We start from the raw sequence: 18,873 nt of genomic DNA, 5'->3' as shown, positions 1-18,873 counted from the left end.
CTTTCCACAAGGCAGAACCTGCTGGCTGAGAACTGGGATTAGGGAACATTTGGTTTAGGGTCATTACCAAGCCAGTCCAATAGCTCTGGAGGAACTTTGCCCCATGGAACATCATCCCCGTGTGTCAGGGAATACTGAAAACTCTTGAGGGCCCAACACTTAAGACGCTGTGCCAACACTCCAATCTGCTGTGTTGCAAGTCAAACAAGAAATGTGTTCAGTCAAAGTGTCTCCCCTCCCAAGAATTGGAGGAAAAAGAGAAAAGCACAAGGCCCTAAACTCAGCCTGCCCTTTGCTCCTACCAGGGGGCAATTTCTATGGGGTAGCACTAGTTTTTCACCATCGAGTTCATTTACTGCCAAGCTAAATGCCAAGTTCTGCTTTAAAATCTAAATTAATTCTGGTTCATAAGATTTCTTCAAGTTTTGTGACATCTCACAGCTACCCACGAGTAAGACTTCTCAACCAGATACTCAAACATAAAATTTTTCAATAAAGACAATTTAAACTAAATGCACAAAAAGAACAAGAAGCAGCAAAATTTAATTTACTGGCATAGCCATACACACCCCAATTTTATTTTCTTTTTAAGCATACAATTAAGGGTAATTTAATTCCCCTGTGTAGGCATTACATGAAAGAGAAACGTTATTGTAAAAGAGCTCAATACTGTTGGTACACAAACCTTACGACAGATAAATTAGACCTTAGGAAAACAGCATATAATTTACATTTTGTTATGTCAATCACCAGGAGCATCTTAGGGCTCTTAAATAGCAGACTAAACCACACCATAAGGGAACTAATGTAAATCAACACATGTGGCAGGATCACTTAAGTTTCCACAATCCAAAAGATCCGTAAAATGGATTTCATAAGATGATTCCTCTTCAACATCCACTTACACCTTTAAGTTATCAGCAGGTTATGAGAATATTTCAAGACAGAAAAGGTATAAAGTTTTGCATAGTTATAGAAAAATCAACAACATAAAACCATAAGGGCATGGGGTTTACTAATTAATCCCTGGTCCTCATTATTGGAGAAGCCAGTGGGCAGATGTGCAGGTGGCCCAGAGAAACAGCAGCCTGGCTCAGCTGCACAGAAAATCCAGCCTTGGGTTAGTCCCAGAGTTCTTGGGTGTAGCAACAGAGGAGGGACAGAGCAGCCCAGGACCATGCTTTACATACCCTTCACAAACAGCAGAACAAATGACATACTCTGAATTTGTTCTGGGGCTTCCCCTACAGCCAGCACCTGATCCACATTCTGACACCACACAGGAAATTAGCAGAAAGGTCAGGATGTGCATTGCACAGCAGAGCCAGGAGCACAAGGCAACAGACCAACATGGGGTGGGCTCCAAGAATTCTGTCCCTTCCAGTCTATGGTATTAGAGTAAGAGGACCAGAAACATAATTTACCTACTAAATAAAATCTGAAAATCCAGAGTGCAAGATGTTTACTTGCTCATACCATTCTTAAGAATTCCTCTGCAGGTTTTTTGTTAAGGGACATGAATTGGGGTTTTCAAAGAAGTTAAATAGGAACACTGTCCCTCTGTGAGCTGACACAGACACAAACTGTGACACTGTTTTCTGTCATCAGTGCTCAGTGAAAAACTCACACATAAGAAGGAAAAACTATACAACTGCCAAGACCTGCAGAAGTACAACTGGAAAAAATACCGTCTTTGGCCTTGTAGCTTGTATCAATTATTGCTTTTAACAAAAGATACCAGCAGTGCCTTTCAGGTAAGGCTTCTCCTTCCTTAAACATCAAGTACAAAGTTTCTGTTTGTCAAATCACACTGCAAGTACAACAAACGTAGTCAAACTATGGTTTCTACAGAAGGGTTTGAGACTTGCATTTTTCTGTTCTTTAAATCTCTTAACAGTTTTTTCATATTGCTTTAAACAGGAATTTTCCTTTTGATTTCCTCACTGCAGCATATTCAGCAGCAAAACAATCTTCACTTGCCAATACTGCTGGGCTACAGCAAATCCAGGACACCGCAGCAGCCAAGTGCTCCTCATGTGGCTGTTGTCAGAAAAGTCATCGCTCTCCCCAGCCCAATCCAAAGTAAGGTACTGACCCCAAAATGCTGAGATGGTGAGAGACACCATAAACCCGAACTCACCAAGAGCTGGAGCTGGAGGTGAGCCCAGAGAGGTGCAGAGTGACCCTCTGCATCCTCACCCCCCTAGCATCTCCCTCAGCAGCCAGAACATCCCAACACCTCCCTCCCACCTGCTCTGAGCGCTCCCCCTCACCCAGCCCAATCTGTAAAATACACAAACTGCCACAGTTCTTCCAAATTGATACTTTGACACATTGGCTACTTCTAGGTGTATGTACCTCACCCCAGCCCAGGACAGAGCTCCATGTTTTAACAGACACTTCACCAAGCATGCTCACGGTGCCTTTTTACACACTCAGAAGCTTGTTAACCAGCTAGAGCCTTTCCCACTCCCCCTTTCCAGCCATGCTCTTCAAAGAGCTCTATTTACATGCCAAGCTACAAAGCAACGTGGAAAAACTGAAGCTTTTATGATTCTACAGTGAGGTTTTTCACAACATGAAGCAGCTTCTTAGACTATTTTTTTTTCATTTTTTTTATTTCCAAACAAGATTTCACAGTTAAAAAAAATAAAAAATCTCAGTCCACCCACAGGCTTTTGAGGAACATTAACAGAGGGGCTTCAAAAGAAGAGAGCTCTGCGACCTTAAGCATTGCATTCTGAATGAACATCCATGGAAAAACTGCGTACAAGTCAGAAACAAGAGTCATCAAAACCCACATATGCACCAGAGTTGAAACTATTTCTCCCATGTTTAGGTCTGGCATGGCTTGCCTTATGCCATCTTCTATTGTACCTTTCCAATTGCTTACTGTCTTCTCATTTACTTCTGAGCCTTTGGTTTGAAATCAGCTGTGTCTGAAATCCCTTCTAGGACAAGCCACAAAGCCAGTGTTGGTCATTTCCTCAGCAGCATTGATACCAGTTTGCCCTGGGGCTCCCCCAGCCCCCAACACACAAGAATTTCTATGTGGAACCTTTCTCCAGTTCCCTGAGAAATCAAGTCCTAGATTTCCACCTCATAAATATGAGCCTGTCAACCACACAGAGCAAGAACTGACACTTCATCAGCATCTTCTTTGTGCAGAGATGAAAAATACTGCCAAGAGTTCAGCAGAAACAACGAGTCTGGATGAACAGCCTGTGCAAATAAAGCCCTTTATAAAACCAGGACTAACCAAACTCGCAAGACTGAAGATTCTCTTTGAACTACAAATGCCAAAGGAGCACCAGACTGGCACCATCAGTGATGAGATTCTGAGGAACACAGAACTGAAAACATTAAACCCTGTTAGCAATCCTACCCCCTCTTCTCCACATTTCTCCCTGCATTCTACACAACATGAAGCATAGGAAAATGGTTGGAAAGCTCCAGACAGAAGAAAATTATACATGCCAAGAACTTCCAGGGACAAGTCTAACTTCCTAAAAATGACCAGGAATTTAGTAGAAGCTTCAGCCAGCTGCAATTTGCTGACAGATTTCTCCTTCCTCTTTACACTGGCAGGAAATAACTACAACCCAGCTTGTACACCTTCCATGGAAGAGGTGGGCTCGTTAAATTCTTGGAAAACGTTCTTCAGAGAGAGAACAACGACCCTGAGCAAACACAGAAGTTCAGCAATGCAACCTCTCCAGGGACACTGCCAGGCCTTCCTCGCTTGCCATTCCAAAAGTTTTGTTTTAAGGCCTCCCCTCCAAGTAGCCAGCACTGCTCCATACTCCTTCCTTCCTTCCTTCCTCTCTGCCACCGCTGCTGCTTCCTTTGGGTCTCAAAAATGGTTTTCATGTCTTTAAAAATCAAAGAAAACTAGACCAAGTTTGCAAACAGTCCTTTCTTCTCCATTCCTTCTAAAGATGTTAAAGTATTCTGCATGAATGGAGGAAATTATTTTAATTTTCTGTTTTTACCCTAGAAGGCCAGGCTTCAAATGTTTGCTGGAACACAAGTATTTTAATTTAAGTTAAATAGCCCAGCTATTTTAATGAACTTACAGTTTCATAAACATTTTTTGGAACTGGAGATCTGAAATATGTGACATTCTTCAGAATAATCCCCACTTAAATCTTTCTCTGCTTTAACCACACTTAACATTTCTGAGTTGTCACAACAAAGTACAGTAAAACTTTTAAAAACTGTTAACAAACTAGAGGACATAGATACAGAAAAAAAATTAATTCCAATGTATCTAGGACCCCTACGTTATCAATTTGCTCTTCTGCCATACCCTGTGCAGGAACTGCTTGGAATACTCACTCTCTTATTTCTGTAAATCATAAGACACCCTTTTCACAGCCACGTAAATAAATAATAAGACATTTAGCCAGATAATGCATATTTCCACTTTGACTCAAAACTCAAGTTTTGCTCTACTCAGCGGCAGGCATGTGACTCCCTGGTTATCCCTTTCACGCTCTCACTTCCAGAAGGAATAGCGGGTTAATGATTACAAAATCCAGTGCAAAGCAAATACAGAATGAAAGACGGAAAAAAAGCCCCAAACAAACCATGGACCATAACACTCATGGTGTGCTCGGAGCCAGGAGCCTGCCCGGGGTCCGGAGGGACCGGGCTACCCCGGGGGGCCGGGGCGCGGAGGGCGCTGCACCGACCGCGCCGGAGCGAACTTCGGGCCGGGCCCCGAGCCCCGAGCCCCGGCTGGAGCCGCCCAGCCCGCACCTGGCCGGGACCGCCCGGGGACACCGCGCACAGCGGCGCTGCTGCGCATCGGCCCCGCCGACAGGTGCGCGCCCCTCGGACAGGTAACGCGCCCCGCCGACAGGTAACCCGCCCCTCGGACAGGTAACGCGCCCCGCCGACAGGTAACGCGCTCCACGGACAGGTAACGCGCTCCACGGACAGGTAACGCGCCCCGCCGACAGGTAACCCGCCCCTCGGACAGGTAACGCGCCCCGCCGACAGGTAACGCGCTCCACGGACAGGTAACGCGCTCCACGGACAGGTAACGCGCCCCTCGGACAGGTAACGCGCTCCACGGACAGGTAACGCGCCCCTCGGACAGGTAACGCGCCCCTCGGACAGGTAACGCGCCCCGCAGCCGGCGGGGGGGCGGCCGCCCGCGCACGGCGCCGCCGAGCCCCTCACCCCTCCCCACCGCCCCCGCCCGCGGCCCCTCGGGCGCGCAGCCCCCCCCGCCCCACCGCGCCCCTCCGCGCGCGCAGCAGCGCCCCCCCCCTCCCGCGCCGCTCCCCGCGACGTGTCCTGCCCTTGCCTCCTGCCCGCAGTGCCCGGTGCAGTGGGAGGAGCGGTGTCCGGGCGGGCCGCCCGCTACCCCGACCCCTCCCCGCCGCCCGCCCGCCTCACCCCGCTCGGCGCCGGCCCCGGCGCTGCCCCGCGGCCCCGTCCCGGCTCCGCGGCCCCGTCCGGCTCCTCCGGCTCCGCAGCGCCGAGCGGGGCTGCGCCCGTGCCCGCGCCCCGCGCCCCCATAGGCTGCGGCTGCCGGGCAACGCGCGCCCGCCCCTTCCCTGCACCTGAGAGCGCCCTACGCCAACTGCGTACGGGGCGCCGCGCCGCCGTGCGCCAGCTCCGTAGCGCCGCGAGCTCTGCTGTTTCCTGCAGGCCGGCGCAGCCTTACGGAATCGGCGTAGGGCAGCTCGGCCCGCCCGGCACCCCACCTGCGGCCGCTGCTCTCCGCGCGGTCCCGCCCGGTCCCGCCCTCCGCCTGGGGAGCGGCGCTGCCGCTCCGAGCGCTCCGCGGCCGCGCGGAGCGGGAGCGGCCGAGCCGCACCTGGAAACGCCGCTTGCGTAGAGCTCCTCCGAGAGGTCGGTGTGTGTTACGGACTCTCCGTAATGTCGTCAGCGCGGGCGCCGCACCTGAGGGCTCCCGCCGCGCAAACGGCGTAGGCGCGAGCGTGCCGGGCGCAGAGTGCGCAGCGCTGAGAGCACGGGCCGGGCAGGTGTGTGGGGGCAGGGGCGGCTCGGGCCCGGCCGCGCTCGGGGCTCCGCGGCAGACACCGGCAGTGCGGCGGCACCGCCGCTACAGAGGCCCCGGCCCCGGCCGCGAGCGTGAATAGCTCCGGCAGCCCCGGCTCCGCCGGCTGAGAGGGGCGCGGGGCAGGTCTGAGGGGAGGGTCCAGGGCAGGGGTGCGGCAGGGCCTCGGCCCCTTGGTTTTATAAGGGGGTTTCATATCCCCCTGCCAAATCCAAAGCAGTGCAGGAAGAGTGGGGTCCTAAACTGAGTTGACGAATAGGGTTTCCATTTGAGCGGTTGATCTCCTTGTGGAATCCTCTGTGCCTGAGGACAAATCAAGGTACCTTCATGGGGTGTTTGGGCAGGTTGGGCTGCAGAAGGAGTGTGGTGGTCAATCATTTCCATATTTCTCTTCTAGAGATCAAAACTGAAAAAGACAAATGGGTTTAAGTTAGTTTTCAGTTCCCTGCAATAATTCTTCCCAATCCCAGACAGGTGGCTGTTCTAGAGCGGATGGGCACTGCAGTGGAGGTGGAGAGAGCTCCCAGAGCTGATGTTCATCACGCTCCAAGGCAGCCCTGATGAACAGAACCTTTAGGTATGAGGAGAGAGAGGGTAGAGTCCAATGGATTTTCTTTCTTCTTTGTATGTGCGTTACATAGAACAGTTATAGACTTCATAATCCTTCAGCATTCCATGTGCTTTGACACTCAAATGGCCAATACAGTCGCTTGAGTGCTTCACAATTTCTGCCAGATTTTCTAGGTTAAGTGCCTTTTCAAACTCAGCTTCCAGTGTACAAGTGCATGGCAATCATATTGAATATCACTTTTTATACTTTTCAAAACTGGTTTTATACAGGCTGTGAAGATGAAAGACTGCGGAGCTTTATTCCAAAATAATCAGTACACAATGTGCTGTGTTGAAGCAGCCCCTGAGGGAACTTTGGCCAAAGGCTGCAGGATCAGGAGATTTGTGGTGCTGAAGTGAAACAGTAACTTTCATTCAAAAGGGTGATTTCAGCATTAAAATGGAAGTGGAATGCATGTGTGCAGTAATAACTTTACATGCAGGGAGAGGTCCACCTTGTTCCAATTAGACTTACATTTTGTGTACTCCTTTGCAAGCTTGTGGCTGAAGTGTCACCCTGGTTCTGAACAGTAAGACATTGCTCTGCCTTTGTAACAGACTTTTATCTTGTCATGCTTGAGGATTGAAAAGAGAAACAAATATGAGAAATCTCAGTTACTGCTTTCAAGTCTTGAATCGAGAGATTTCAAAGCGATGAATGAATTTAGCCAAATCTCCTGTGTGACCTTAAAATATTTGTGCGGGCCTTGTAAAGAGGCAGAAGATAATAGCTGGAAATCAAGGACTGGTCCAAGGACTAAACATGAGAACAGTTTTATCTGAAATTGATTGCATCAAATGGAGACACAGCACAAATACAGCCTGGAGAAAGGCTGCTGGGGGGATGGTGGGATGGGAAGGGGCAGCTGTGAAATGAGTGGCTGTGCAGTGCAGCTGGAAATGTAGTGAGGAGGGGAAAATCTGTAAGAGATGGCACCTCAGGTAGTGAAGTTATTGCAGAGGTACAAGAAGGATGTTTTCAGCTGTGGTCTGAGTGAAATCTTGAATTTTTCTGTTGAGTTCTCCCTTGGGCTAATGATTTACCAAGGGCAAAAACACAGAGGAAAGGGGATTGATGGATTAATTTGGAATACAGGAGATTGGAAGAGCTTTGGTGCTGCAGTACAAGGATATACATTTAACAAGGAAAAGAACATCTGAGGCTTGGAAAAAAGTTAACATCTGTCTTTAGGCTTCATGGAATAAAAGGAAGAAAATTGAATTTATAGCTCCAAGTATTGTCAATAAAAGATGGGGATTGAATTATACCAAAAGCAGCATGGAATTAAGAGTTACCTTGGTGAAAGTTTAAGTAGTTAACAATAATTATGCTCTTTCTTGGGACAAAATACTGGCATAGAAATAATGATTTTTTTAAAGTATATAACTACGATGGAAATAATGTGTGTTTCCTACAGATTTTTTTCACAGAAATAGTTAAGACACTGTCATGTGTGCTTGAATGTTACCTGCACCCCTCAGACAAACGAGGGGCCCTCTGTGAGGAGTTGCTGGTTGGTACCAGTGAGAAGGTTGGAGTGAAGCAGGCACTGGGGAATGCAGTGTTGGCCCCAAATGCTCCACTGAGCACTAAGTGGCCATTAGCTACAGGACAGGGGAAACCCCTACCTGAGCAAGGATGAAATGCAGCCTGTCAAATTTCAAGTGTTTGGTATTGTTTACAGACAAATGGGAATGCTTGTGTATTGCCCAAGGGAAGAGGGATTTTTTCTTGTTATAACTCAGAAATCTCTATTTGAGACTTAGCATTGTCTGGTGACCCAGTTCTTTACAAGTTTCAAATTCTGCCTTTAAACATGTACTAAAGTTAATGGGATTTGTGCAAAGATAGCTGAGGACAGACTTTGAATTGTAAAAAATAACTTTATGTGCATGTATTTTAAAAACCTTCATAGGAAAAGCTATCTTTACATGGGAAATTAGTCTCATAAGATTGATATAGCAGAGAGTTTTATTTTGAAAAATCCTTACAAGATCTATATTTATTTTTATTTTAAAATGTATCTCAGGCATAGAAGGGAGAGAACTGAGCAGGTAAGTATCCAGTGTAGAGGATACTTTAAAACTGAGAATTTGTGCTGCAAACCAAAAGATGACACAATTTATGCTAGCAGTCATTTGTGTACCTAACTCTCTACCAGGTTTTACACAGTGCTTGCTAGTGTCTGTTGCAACCCTGAATGATTCTCTGACTTTGAGCTAGAGCAAAGGAGATAAAATGGTATTGGAGGAAAATTAGACACCAGGACAGGAGGAATCACATCGTGAAATGTTGCGCAGGGCTCCTCAAGTCCCAGAACAGGCTCTGCAGGGTAACATTTCAGAGATCTTTTAAGCAATAGGGATGAGGATCAGCTTGAAAAGCAAGCAAAACTGGAACTAAGGAAATGGGAAATACTTTTAGGTTATGACTAATGCAATTATTAGAGCGGCTACTGCAGGCGCTGTGGTGGATTTAGCTTCAAATAAGAACAGAAGTTATGCCATGTGTGATTGATTCCAGGTTGGGTTACAATTTAGAAGTGCAATTAGTGAGTCATCTGTTACTTTATATCAATTATTAAAAACAACAAAGGTCTAGGTTAAAAAAAGTGCATGTCTCAATATGTGCTGCTCTACTTTTTAATTTTCTGATTTCACTTTCTTGTTTGAGGTGTCTCAGCTTTGCAGAGTCGTGGTACTGAGTGTTCCTTAAACCAGCATGTGAATTGCTCTTGAGCGAAGCAGCACTCACCTGCCAGCCCCTGTGGTGTGGCCCTGTTACACCATCCCACCCTTACCTGCTTTGGCCAGAGCCACCCTGGGGCAGTGTCTGTGGTGACCTGCAGGCCAGCAGGTCACCACAGGTTTCAGCTTCCTAAAACATTTGTAAACACGAGTGCTTTAATTTTATTTTTATAGGTGCTGTTTAGGACAGAGTGCAGTGCAGCTTGGCATTCCTGACAGCTCAGTTGTTGTGTAGACTGTGCTGCCCTCAGTGCTCTGGTTGTGTTCTCAGCCCATCTGGCAACTGCTGAATGTGTAAAACTTTTCTTCTGGTGGCCATGACAAAACTCAAAGCAGTAAACACAGCTTTGAGGGACAGCACCTGGCTCCACGGGAGAATTGATCTGACCCAACAGAGCATTCCTCTTGAAATAAGAAGGTCTGGAAGCAAATGATATTACCACCCTTCAGTGGGCATTTAATTACAGTTTCTAATTAAGGTGATGCCCTATATGGTCATGTGAAGTCTCCTGAGCTGTAACATGGTGTAACATGACATATCAACATGGAGTGTTGGTACTTCATCTGAACTTCAACACTTCTGTTGTGAATGAAAGTGTGCCTGTTGTGCCTATGGGAATGGAGGACTGCAGCTGGGTGCAGGGCATCTCTGCTGTGTGGGAAAAGGGGCAGAAAGAAGGTTCTAAGGTCCTGTTGTCACTGAGCCTGTGGGGTTGGCAGTATCGTATGCAACAAGTTGGACACTGCAATTTAAGGGTGTGAAGTTGCAAAGACTGAGCACTGACCTGCAGCTCTGCTCTCTTGGCATGCCTGGACTGTGTGAACAGACATCCAAAGCAGGACTGAACTTCAAAGAGCTTCATGGCTTTCAGTCTTTATAGTTTGTAATACACATTCGAGATGTGATTCTGTGATCACCGAGCCCTCCCAATGATTGTGGTTGATGTGGTTTGCACTTCTGTGTTATTGCACTTGTAGACATGCTGAACCAATCTGGAAATCAGCTGCTTTTTCCATTTGTGGGTAGGACATGATCTGTGTTTATCTCATATCAATATGAGATAAGTGTTTTCATTTATATCAGAGGCAAGTAGATAAATATTTGAGGGTATATGTATATCCTTTCTAGAAAAACAGAGATACAGTTGTAAGGATTATTGTTTTGGGGAAGAGTGTGATTGGACCAGATAAAGGATGACAGGAGTTTGGTGCAGGTCCTTAGACAGATATATTAGGGTAGGTTTTTCCTTTTCCTTTGAAGTTTAAGATTGAAAACCTGCCATTGTTCCAAAGCAGAAACAACTTGGGTGGCCTTTTTATCACTAATAGGGAGAGCAACTAGGCAGGACTGACTCCACTGAAAAGAGGCTCTGTCATACAAGAGGTTTTCCAGGTCAAGATTAAAAGCAAAACAGCTCTCATCACATGAGCCTTTGTACTGCACCCATATTTTCTAAGTTCTGTTGGCTTATCTTTAATGTTTATGCTGCTATCAAAAATAAACCCAGCTTCTGTCTCCCCGGGTGTTGTATTCAACATCAACAGTGAATAGCCTTTTTCATTCCTAAATGCTAATTTCCTTTCTGTTTTCAATCTGTTTCTGGTACAAAAATTTTTTGTTCTCAGTGGGTTTGGTTTCTTCCCTCTTTGGTTTTTTAACTGCATGTTTTCGCCTTCCCAAATCTGTTTCTGTCTTGGTAATCAGTATTTTTTTGGTGGAAGCAGTAGCTGAGTGTCTATCCACGACCCTGAAGCCTAGAACTTGAATCAGAGTTTGTTTGAGTGCAGCTGACAGCACAATTATAATAATTTAAAGAGAAAAAAAAAACACCTCTACCAAGATTAATTTTTCATTAATAGATTGTGGGGTACTCTTAGGAATAATTGTAATTGTCTCACTTTGAACTGTGGTCAGAAATATTGTCTAAAAATCTTGCTATAATGAGAATTTTAGTTCTAATGAAGTAGTGTTATAACTTCATCATACTAGAGCCAGAATTCAATGGCAATTGGAAACTGTTCCCAGGCTGCAACCTTGGGATAAAACACTGACCTTGCTGAAGCTGGTGAGGGTGTTTCCTGAAGGCACCAGTACCTGAACCCAACACTGAACGTGGCTCAGATTGTCAGCCTCATGTTGACTGTTGACCAACACGCTGCCTCATGTTGGTTCATCTCCAAGGGGCTGAAGCTCCAGAGCAAACAGAGAAGGTCCAGCATGCTGAAGTCTGGAGGTGACAGACAGGTGTTGACCAGCACCAAGGCCTCTTTGCAGTCTGCTTTGTCTCTGATGATGTGCTGTCCCCTCACGCTGCACAAACTAGGAGTAACCTTTCTATATTTGAGACTCTTCACTCCATGCACCCATGGAGCTGCTACTGAGCTAATCAGTTTTGTCACATAATGTGATAATTGGAAAACAGATCTGCAACAAGATACAAGTCATATTTCAGACTTCAGGCATGTACCTCAAAATTTCATCAACTCTGATATGCCAAAATGTTGTCTAAATGTGGATATTCAGTAGCTGGAGATGTCAGTGAGCAGTGACTAGCAAATGAGCTGTGCTGAAACACTAAGAAAGATTTGTGTCGTAGGAGGTATGGAGACTGCAATCCTGACTATCACTTTTGAAGTGTCTCACATTTCTCTCAAAGGGAAAATTGAGCCCAGTCTGTAACAATGGTGGACAGCCCAAATGTTTGGACAAATAGTTATCCTTGTGATAAGAATTTATAGTAAAGGATCTCCCAGTGTTTTCTTGCCCCAGTGCAAGTCCAAAATGGTCAGATTAGGCATTTGAACAGAAATGTACCTGGATTCTGGGGAGAGTATATTTTACATGTACTTTCCTACGTTCAGTGTAGCACGTGTCAGTGTGGAAATGCTTCTTTACACAGAACGCTGTCTACACTTGGCTTCCTACCTTAGAGTAGAAGCTTCCTGTCACATCTTTGATCTAAGTTTGCTTGCATTAAGAGTGTGAAGTTGAGCACTGTTGATGTATCTTGTATCCTGGTTATTCTTTTTGTTTTAATTAACCTGCCAATTAGTTTTAATATGTGCATGTGCTATCCTATTTGGCTTTCCTGTTACAGGTGCTGTGCAGTTCTGCCTCATGCTCTGGTGTTCAGCCTATCAGTTAACTTAAATAAATGTAAAAATTCTATTAGATGCAAGTGTCCACAGTGCTATAACTTTTTATTTATCCTGCTTGTTCTTTGATGACCTAAATTATTTCAGCTCTAATTACTTATTTAAGAACTATTGATCTCTCAGGTTTTTTTGTGGGAGGACTTAAGGAATAGTGTGTCTCACAAGCAGCATTATAGTTGCCTGCAAATTAAGGCAAGCAGACAGACTGTAGTAATGCTGTAGTAACCAGCTAATTTTAGGTGGCTTATTTTAGGCTAAGTTTTATGTGAAATATCTGTGTACTCATTTAAATGCTAAAGAGATGGGGTTCCTGCAGTCCTGAGAGCACAGCTGTGTGTCAGGCAGCAGTTGTGTCCTTAGTGGAAAGCCCCCCAGTTGTGTTCTGAAGACATTCAGCACTTGGGGCCCTTTGCTAGAAACCTGGAAGCTCAGGTGCTGGGACTTTTAACCTTCTCCATCACTGTGGTTTGTAGTGTGTAACACTAAAATCTCTAAATTCTTCTGTGCTTTAGTTCATCCTGGCTATGAAATGGGGGATAGTGGGGCTTTCCTGAGGGTTTAGGGAGCTTGCTTCATAATTTATGTTTGAAGCCAGCATGGTGTGTTTGTTGCAGATATCATTAACAAGGTTTTGTTATCTGCAAAATTAAAGTATTTTTAAATTATAGGGAAATGTAAAAAGTGAAAGCCAAAGGAAAAAAGAGATTCTGCCGTTTCCTTTCGGTTTTGCTGCGTTGTGCATCTTGCAGTTAGTCCCAGCCTGTGTTAGCACTCCCGCTGGATAACGATCTGCCCTCCTCCCAAGGGACAGCACAACGCAGGCAAAGCTGCTCCTCTCTTCTGTGCTCACTAATTGATCTCTGGCTTGGCCACTTCCAGCAAGGTCACAGAACTGGCAGCTACAAAAACAGTGTTCCATGGAAAATTTAAAGGGGAAGAGCAGAAGTACCTAGAATGGGATTATATGTTTTTTTAATTCATAAACAATTTATTGGATCTTCTGTTTTGCTTCTGCAGAAGTCTGAAAGGACTGAGGTGAAAAGGACTGAGAGCTGTTCCTGCAATTTGTGAGTGATCCTTATCCTGCAAATTGCCCTTTTTTCACTTTGTAATTCCATTTTTATTAGAACACAGCATGAGTATTCCTATTCAGATCCTATAAAGGCAAAATAATTCCTAAGCAAGTATAGTGTAATCTTCACAATTTTTTTTCTTTGCAGAGGGTTTGTCATGCTGGCCTTGAAAGGCATTCATGTGTTTGGGTTTTGTTTTCTTTTTGCAGAAGTGCTTGAAATCATTCATGCTACTTCCTCAGAGCTGGGTCTTGATTAGTTCAGGTGCTTTACCATTAGGAAGGCGATGGAAATGTGGAGTTAAGAAGCCTGGACAAGCACCAAGCCCAGGCTGTCAGTGAGGCAGTGCCATGGTGCCAGTCCCTGCCATTGGCACAGCAGGGCCTTCCTGGGGCTCTCTGTGCTCGCCAGGGAGGGCTCCCACAGCCCTGCCCAGCCCACTGCATGCCTGGCCTGAAGCTGGGTGCCCTGCTGCACGGAGCAAACCCAGGCAGAACTGCAAATACAAACATGCATTAGCACAGCCAAAGTGCTCAGTTACTTGAAAAGCAGAGAACTGTACAGGGTTTTAATAGAGGAAACGGGCCAAACTCTGTGAAGTCAAGGCTGGAATACTGAGGGCAGAACGAAGCTATGCTGCATTATTAGAGGATTCATGAGTGGTGTGGCAGAGAGGGGAAAAGGGGCTTGGTTGACCTGGTATGATCTAAAAATACATAGAATGTGCTATACAGAGTCAGCTGTTGTAGCATCTTTAAAGGATAAAATATGCAGCTTTCTCTGAATTGGGGGAATGGAAGGGTCTCACAAAGCAGGCGTTCAGAAGCACCTAGTGTTCATTCGCGTGATCCAAATCACAGTGAGTAGCATACACTGTCTTTGTAGTTGCTCTCAATAATCTGGTAGTTGAATTAGCAGCTAAATACTGAAAGATTAGACCATATCTTTGGGAGAGTGTAGAAGTGAGTCTAACTTGATTATTGCATCAAATCAATTTTGTCTTCATTGTGAGTTGAAGCAAATAGTTAATGGTTCAGAACTTCTTATGCTCCTTCTGTTGCAAAGAACTCTGACAGTTTTTGGTGTTTTAACTCTTGTGTGAGACATGATACCACAGAGAAGGAACAGAAAAAAAATTTAATTGTGTTAAATTGTCATAAGCCCCTGAGCTGGTGAGTTGATTTGATATTGTTTATTCCACTAGAACTCGAAGCGATTAATTGAATAAACATTTGTTTGAGTCTTTAATTTGTCTATAAATATGTATAGTAATTAATGAGGAGGCAAGAAATCATCTTGAGAGTCACCTTGAGCAGAGGATAATCATTCCCGGTGCATTCCTGGGAAGCAGCGCTGTGGTGAAGGTACCCAGGCTCTGCCACCACGTGGCAGCTGCAGCTCAGTGCCGGCCGGGGCTGGCTGCAGGAAGCAGAGCTGCTCCCGCTCAAGGGAAGGTCACTGTGCCTCAGGGAAAGACAAAAGCACAAATATTCCTTCTGCAAAATCACACCTGGAGCTTCAGAAGTTTTCCCTGCACAAACCAAATGTCGGCCTGGGTGTGGGGCTGCACCTGAAGTTGACAGTGTCTGTTTTCTGCACAAAACTTGCTTCAGGGAGCAAGGTGTAGTGCTTTGCCCAGTGCAAGGCACACTCTAAGGAGGAGGTGAGGTGGAGGTGGAGAGATGTTCTTTGTCGATGTCTGGCTATGGAAATGCATAAGAACAGACCAACCTGTCAAACTGTCTCAGAGGATTAATCCTTTATCCACTATCACTTCTCTAAATAGTGTGTATTTATTCACATATAATATATAATTTATATATTATTATATATTATATTATAATAATTTATAAAACATAGATGTGTATTTATTTCACATATAATGCACAACTGTGCATTTAAAGTGAAAAATAGTAAAGAGAAAACAAAAACAAATGGAAAGAAGAGTATGAAAGTAAGGACTGAACGTGGGGTTCTTGTACTCATGCATGATTTGTGTATGTGTACATTCATTATAGATCCACTATAAGTAACAATGGCAGAACTTGAGATAATGGTTAGTGTTGGCTAATGATACAATGATTAAAGTTGACTTTTGTTTCCAAGGGACCTTACAGGCAGATTATATGGCATTGTAAGAGGCAATTAATGTCTGTGCCTCACAAAAATGGTGAAGGTGTAAATATTGACTTAGACTAGCAAAAACAGTCATTACAGTCAACAGAATGGTAAAACTGCAGATTAGACAAATGCCATACATTACAAAGCACTGACTGATATGAAAGGCATGATCTGTATTTGAACACTTGACATTAAGTAAGGTTTTATAGGTTTAAAGTACCTATGGATTACATTATTCTTGAGGAGTACTTGGGCTAAATAAGCACAGCAGGATCTAGGGGAAGTGTTTGCTCACCAGCAATGGAAGTGTGCTTCTCTGAGGGGGCAGCAGGGATTGCTGAGCAGGATGAGACAGCTCCTTGCCTTGAGAATGGCTGTGCAAAATGTCTGGGAATGGCAGGCTTCCTTAAACTGGAGAGAGCCTGGTGCAGAGCACAGGATAAGTCATGTCTTATCCTGGGGAGGAAGTGCCAGTGCACAGTGCTGCTTCCTTCCACCAGAATTCCTGCGTGCCCTCTGCTCCATACATAATTCAGATGCAATGCATAATTAAAGGACTATAAAGCCACACTTACTTTCATGTATTTAAATTCCTTGATGAGCCATAGATGGGTTTTGCCCTGTCTGTGCTTTTGCTTTGCCTGTTTCTGTAGTTTGTTGAAACAGTGGGGACCATGGCCCAGTGAGTCAGCAGCTCCTGAGAACCACTTCCAACATACTAATCAGTGCCAACTGTCAGGATTAGTATTCTATTAGGAAAAAAGTATAACTATATAACAAAGTCTAATTAATTTGCAGTATCATATATTCACTTCCTCTGATTAATTTGCAGTATCATATATTCAGTTCCTCTGTTAGCAACATCTTTGTAAAGTACAGCCTTTTCAAAGCAAAAACCCTAACTTTTAAAGGGTACAGATCTCACAGTAGCAGCAAAAAAGCTCTGCCTTTAATGGCCTAAACTGCCATCCTTCTTAGGAATAGTGTCTGTGTGTCAGCTGAGTGTGTACAACATCTCTTTGCTCATAGGGATCTGCAATAAAGACTGGCTTTAAATGGAATTAAAAGCGAAAACATCAATCATACATCTTGAACTTTTTCCCTGTTCCTTTCTTTTCTGACTTCCTTCTCTTTAGATGAGTAGTTTGTGACTGGATCACATGATGGTATTTCCAGTACTTCCAGTGCTATAATTGCTCTGTGTGGAAAGCATTGCTGAGGTGCCCTGGGCCTTTGCATTTTGAACATTGGATGTGTAACATTTTATATATTTAATCACCATCAAGTAGAGTGTTTGGATCCAAGCTATTTAGAGCAACTGTCTGTGCTATTGCAACCCACTCAGGGCCCTGAGGGAGACCTATGAGCAGAGAGAAGGCTCAGATTTCTTTGAGTAATTCAGTATTGCCAAATACTTTGGTTTGCTACAGCTGCTGGAGAAGTATTGGGAAGATCTGTTCAGAGGACATGGTGTTAGAAAAGATCTTTTTAGAGATTCAGGAAAATGCTGCTGCTTTCTGCTCTGAGCACCAGAACTGCGAAGAAAACATAACTTACGTTGGGTATGAGGTAGAAATCAATATCTGAAACATTCTTCAAAAACAGAATTGAAGGCTAACATCCTTTTAAGCTCGTGGCAGGAAGAGCCTCCTCTTTGCTTGAACAAGTTACTGTTTACAGCAATTTTAATAAAGTATCTCCTGGCAAAAAGACGAAGTTGTAACATCTCTAAACCTTTAATAGATGAAACAGTGTCCTTCAAAATCCACACTGCTCAGTTAAACCTTGCTGGCATGTGTTGTGACAGGGATACATAGTCTTTGATAGACTGTATTGAGCCTTTTCCATTTTATCTTGATGATGTTTAGTTCTTTCCACTTTTGGGATGTTTTTCTTCTGTACTTTCCCTTTGTTTTTTCTCCTCCTGGAAACAAACAACCCAAAACATTATTCTGTCACTTGGCACCTCTCAGGAGCTCAGCTACTCAGAATTTGCATGAATACTCCTGCAAGCAGTTTAATTCTGGGGCTGCTTCCAACACCAAGCTGTGGGTCTGCTGTGCTACTGCTGTAGCCTTCACCCTGCCTAGCGCCAGGACCTGCCCTGCTCCATGGTGTGGATCCCCAGCCCATCCTTGGGGGATGTCAGACCCTCTGGCTCTGAGGTTAGGTACCTGTACTTATCCAGCCTCAAGTAATTGAGGCATTTTTCTGACAGGTAGCTACAAACAGGATTTCACAGCACAAGGATCTTAAGCAGAGGGGCTCTCACATTTTTCTTTCTTCTGTTTCACACTTTGTTATGACACCTCCATCTGTTTGCTGTTTCGTGCTTGTATCATTGCTGTGAAAAGATAATACCATTGCATCTTCTCTCTAAAGACAGAACAGATAACATAAAATTTCTCTCAAGGCTTTCATGATCCAGTGGTTTTGACTCACTGGACAGCTGTTTTTCAGGACTTATTCCCTCTCTATATAGATTTTCTGACCTTTGACAGTCTCATGACCCTCACAACCTGCTGGAATGTGGAAGGACAGAGCTCCCTAGGAGCAGGTTCTCCATTGGCCTGAACCAAAGCCTCCTGTAATTGTTAGCTGTCTTTAATTGCTTCTTTGGGCTTTGAGTCAGATGCTAAGTGTAGAAGGCACACGGTAATTAGGGATCTGTCTGGCTTCTTTTGGCACTCCAACCTGATGTCCCATGAATAGCCATTTTTCCCAGCCTTTGAATTGGGATGAATTCATCTGCTTCTCTGCTGCTTCACTGCATATTAATTGATACTTGCATTTATGATACTACATTGTATAATGCAGTAAAAGCCTGAAACTGGGAAAATGTGCAATATGGCAGAAAAGGGAGAGCTTACCAATGTATTTCCATAGTTCAGTCCCTGCCTCTGCTTTGGGAATACTTGTGCTGTAGAGAAATCAGCTGGGTAGCACTGATAAATGCACTTGCAGGTGGAAGGTACAGCATGCAGAAACTGTGAGTCTGAGGAGTGTACAGCAAAAGCCCTTTCTGGATCCATGCGTTTGTACCGCCTTTCCTGGGTCTCAGATCTTCAGCAGCAGGGTCTGATCTTAATGATTCTGCACTGATGGAGAATTTTGAGTATTCTGTTTCTCAGA

General features: G+C 44.8%; 2 protein-coding genes across 17 annotated transcripts in view; one reads left to right on the top strand and one right to left on the bottom strand.

The window, feature by feature from the left end:
- The window catches only part of STRBP (spermatid perinuclear RNA binding protein), a 60,124-nt gene extending 54,226 nt beyond the window's left edge, over nt 1-5,898 (bottom strand). For 14 of the 15 annotated variants that reach the window (XR_015774393.1, XR_015774395.1, XR_015774391.1 and 11 more), the window contains exon 1: nt 5,407-5,513. The gene's annotated coding sequence lies outside the window, so the exon portion shown is untranslated. Of the gene's footprint in view, nt 1-5,406; nt 5,514-5,830 lie in introns of those variants that run through there. The other variant, XM_088065949.1, reaches the window with a different exon arrangement.
- Nucleotides 5,899-6,259: 361 nt separating this feature from the next.
- The window catches only part of CRB2 (crumbs cell polarity complex component 2), a 56,426-nt gene continuing 43,812 nt past the window's right edge, over nt 6,260-18,873 (top strand). Inside the window, exon 1 of one of the 2 annotated variants that reach the window (XM_088065947.1) lies at nt 6,260-6,353. The gene's annotated coding sequence lies outside the window, so the exon portion shown is untranslated. Of the gene's footprint in view, nt 6,354-6,502; nt 6,612-18,873 lie in introns of those variants that run through there. The other variant, XM_088065946.1, reaches the window with a different exon arrangement.

Source organism: Pseudopodoces humilis, chromosome 22 (genome assembly GCF_049639895.1).
Source record: "Pseudopodoces humilis isolate 2021_Gansu_Grassland_sample_001 chromosome 22, ASM4963989v1, whole genome shotgun sequence".
Taxonomy (NCBI): Eukaryota; Metazoa; Chordata; class Aves; order Passeriformes; family Paridae; genus Pseudopodoces; species Pseudopodoces humilis.
Note: the sequence above shows the minus strand (reverse complement) of the source record. Positions and strands in the feature narration are given on the sequence as shown.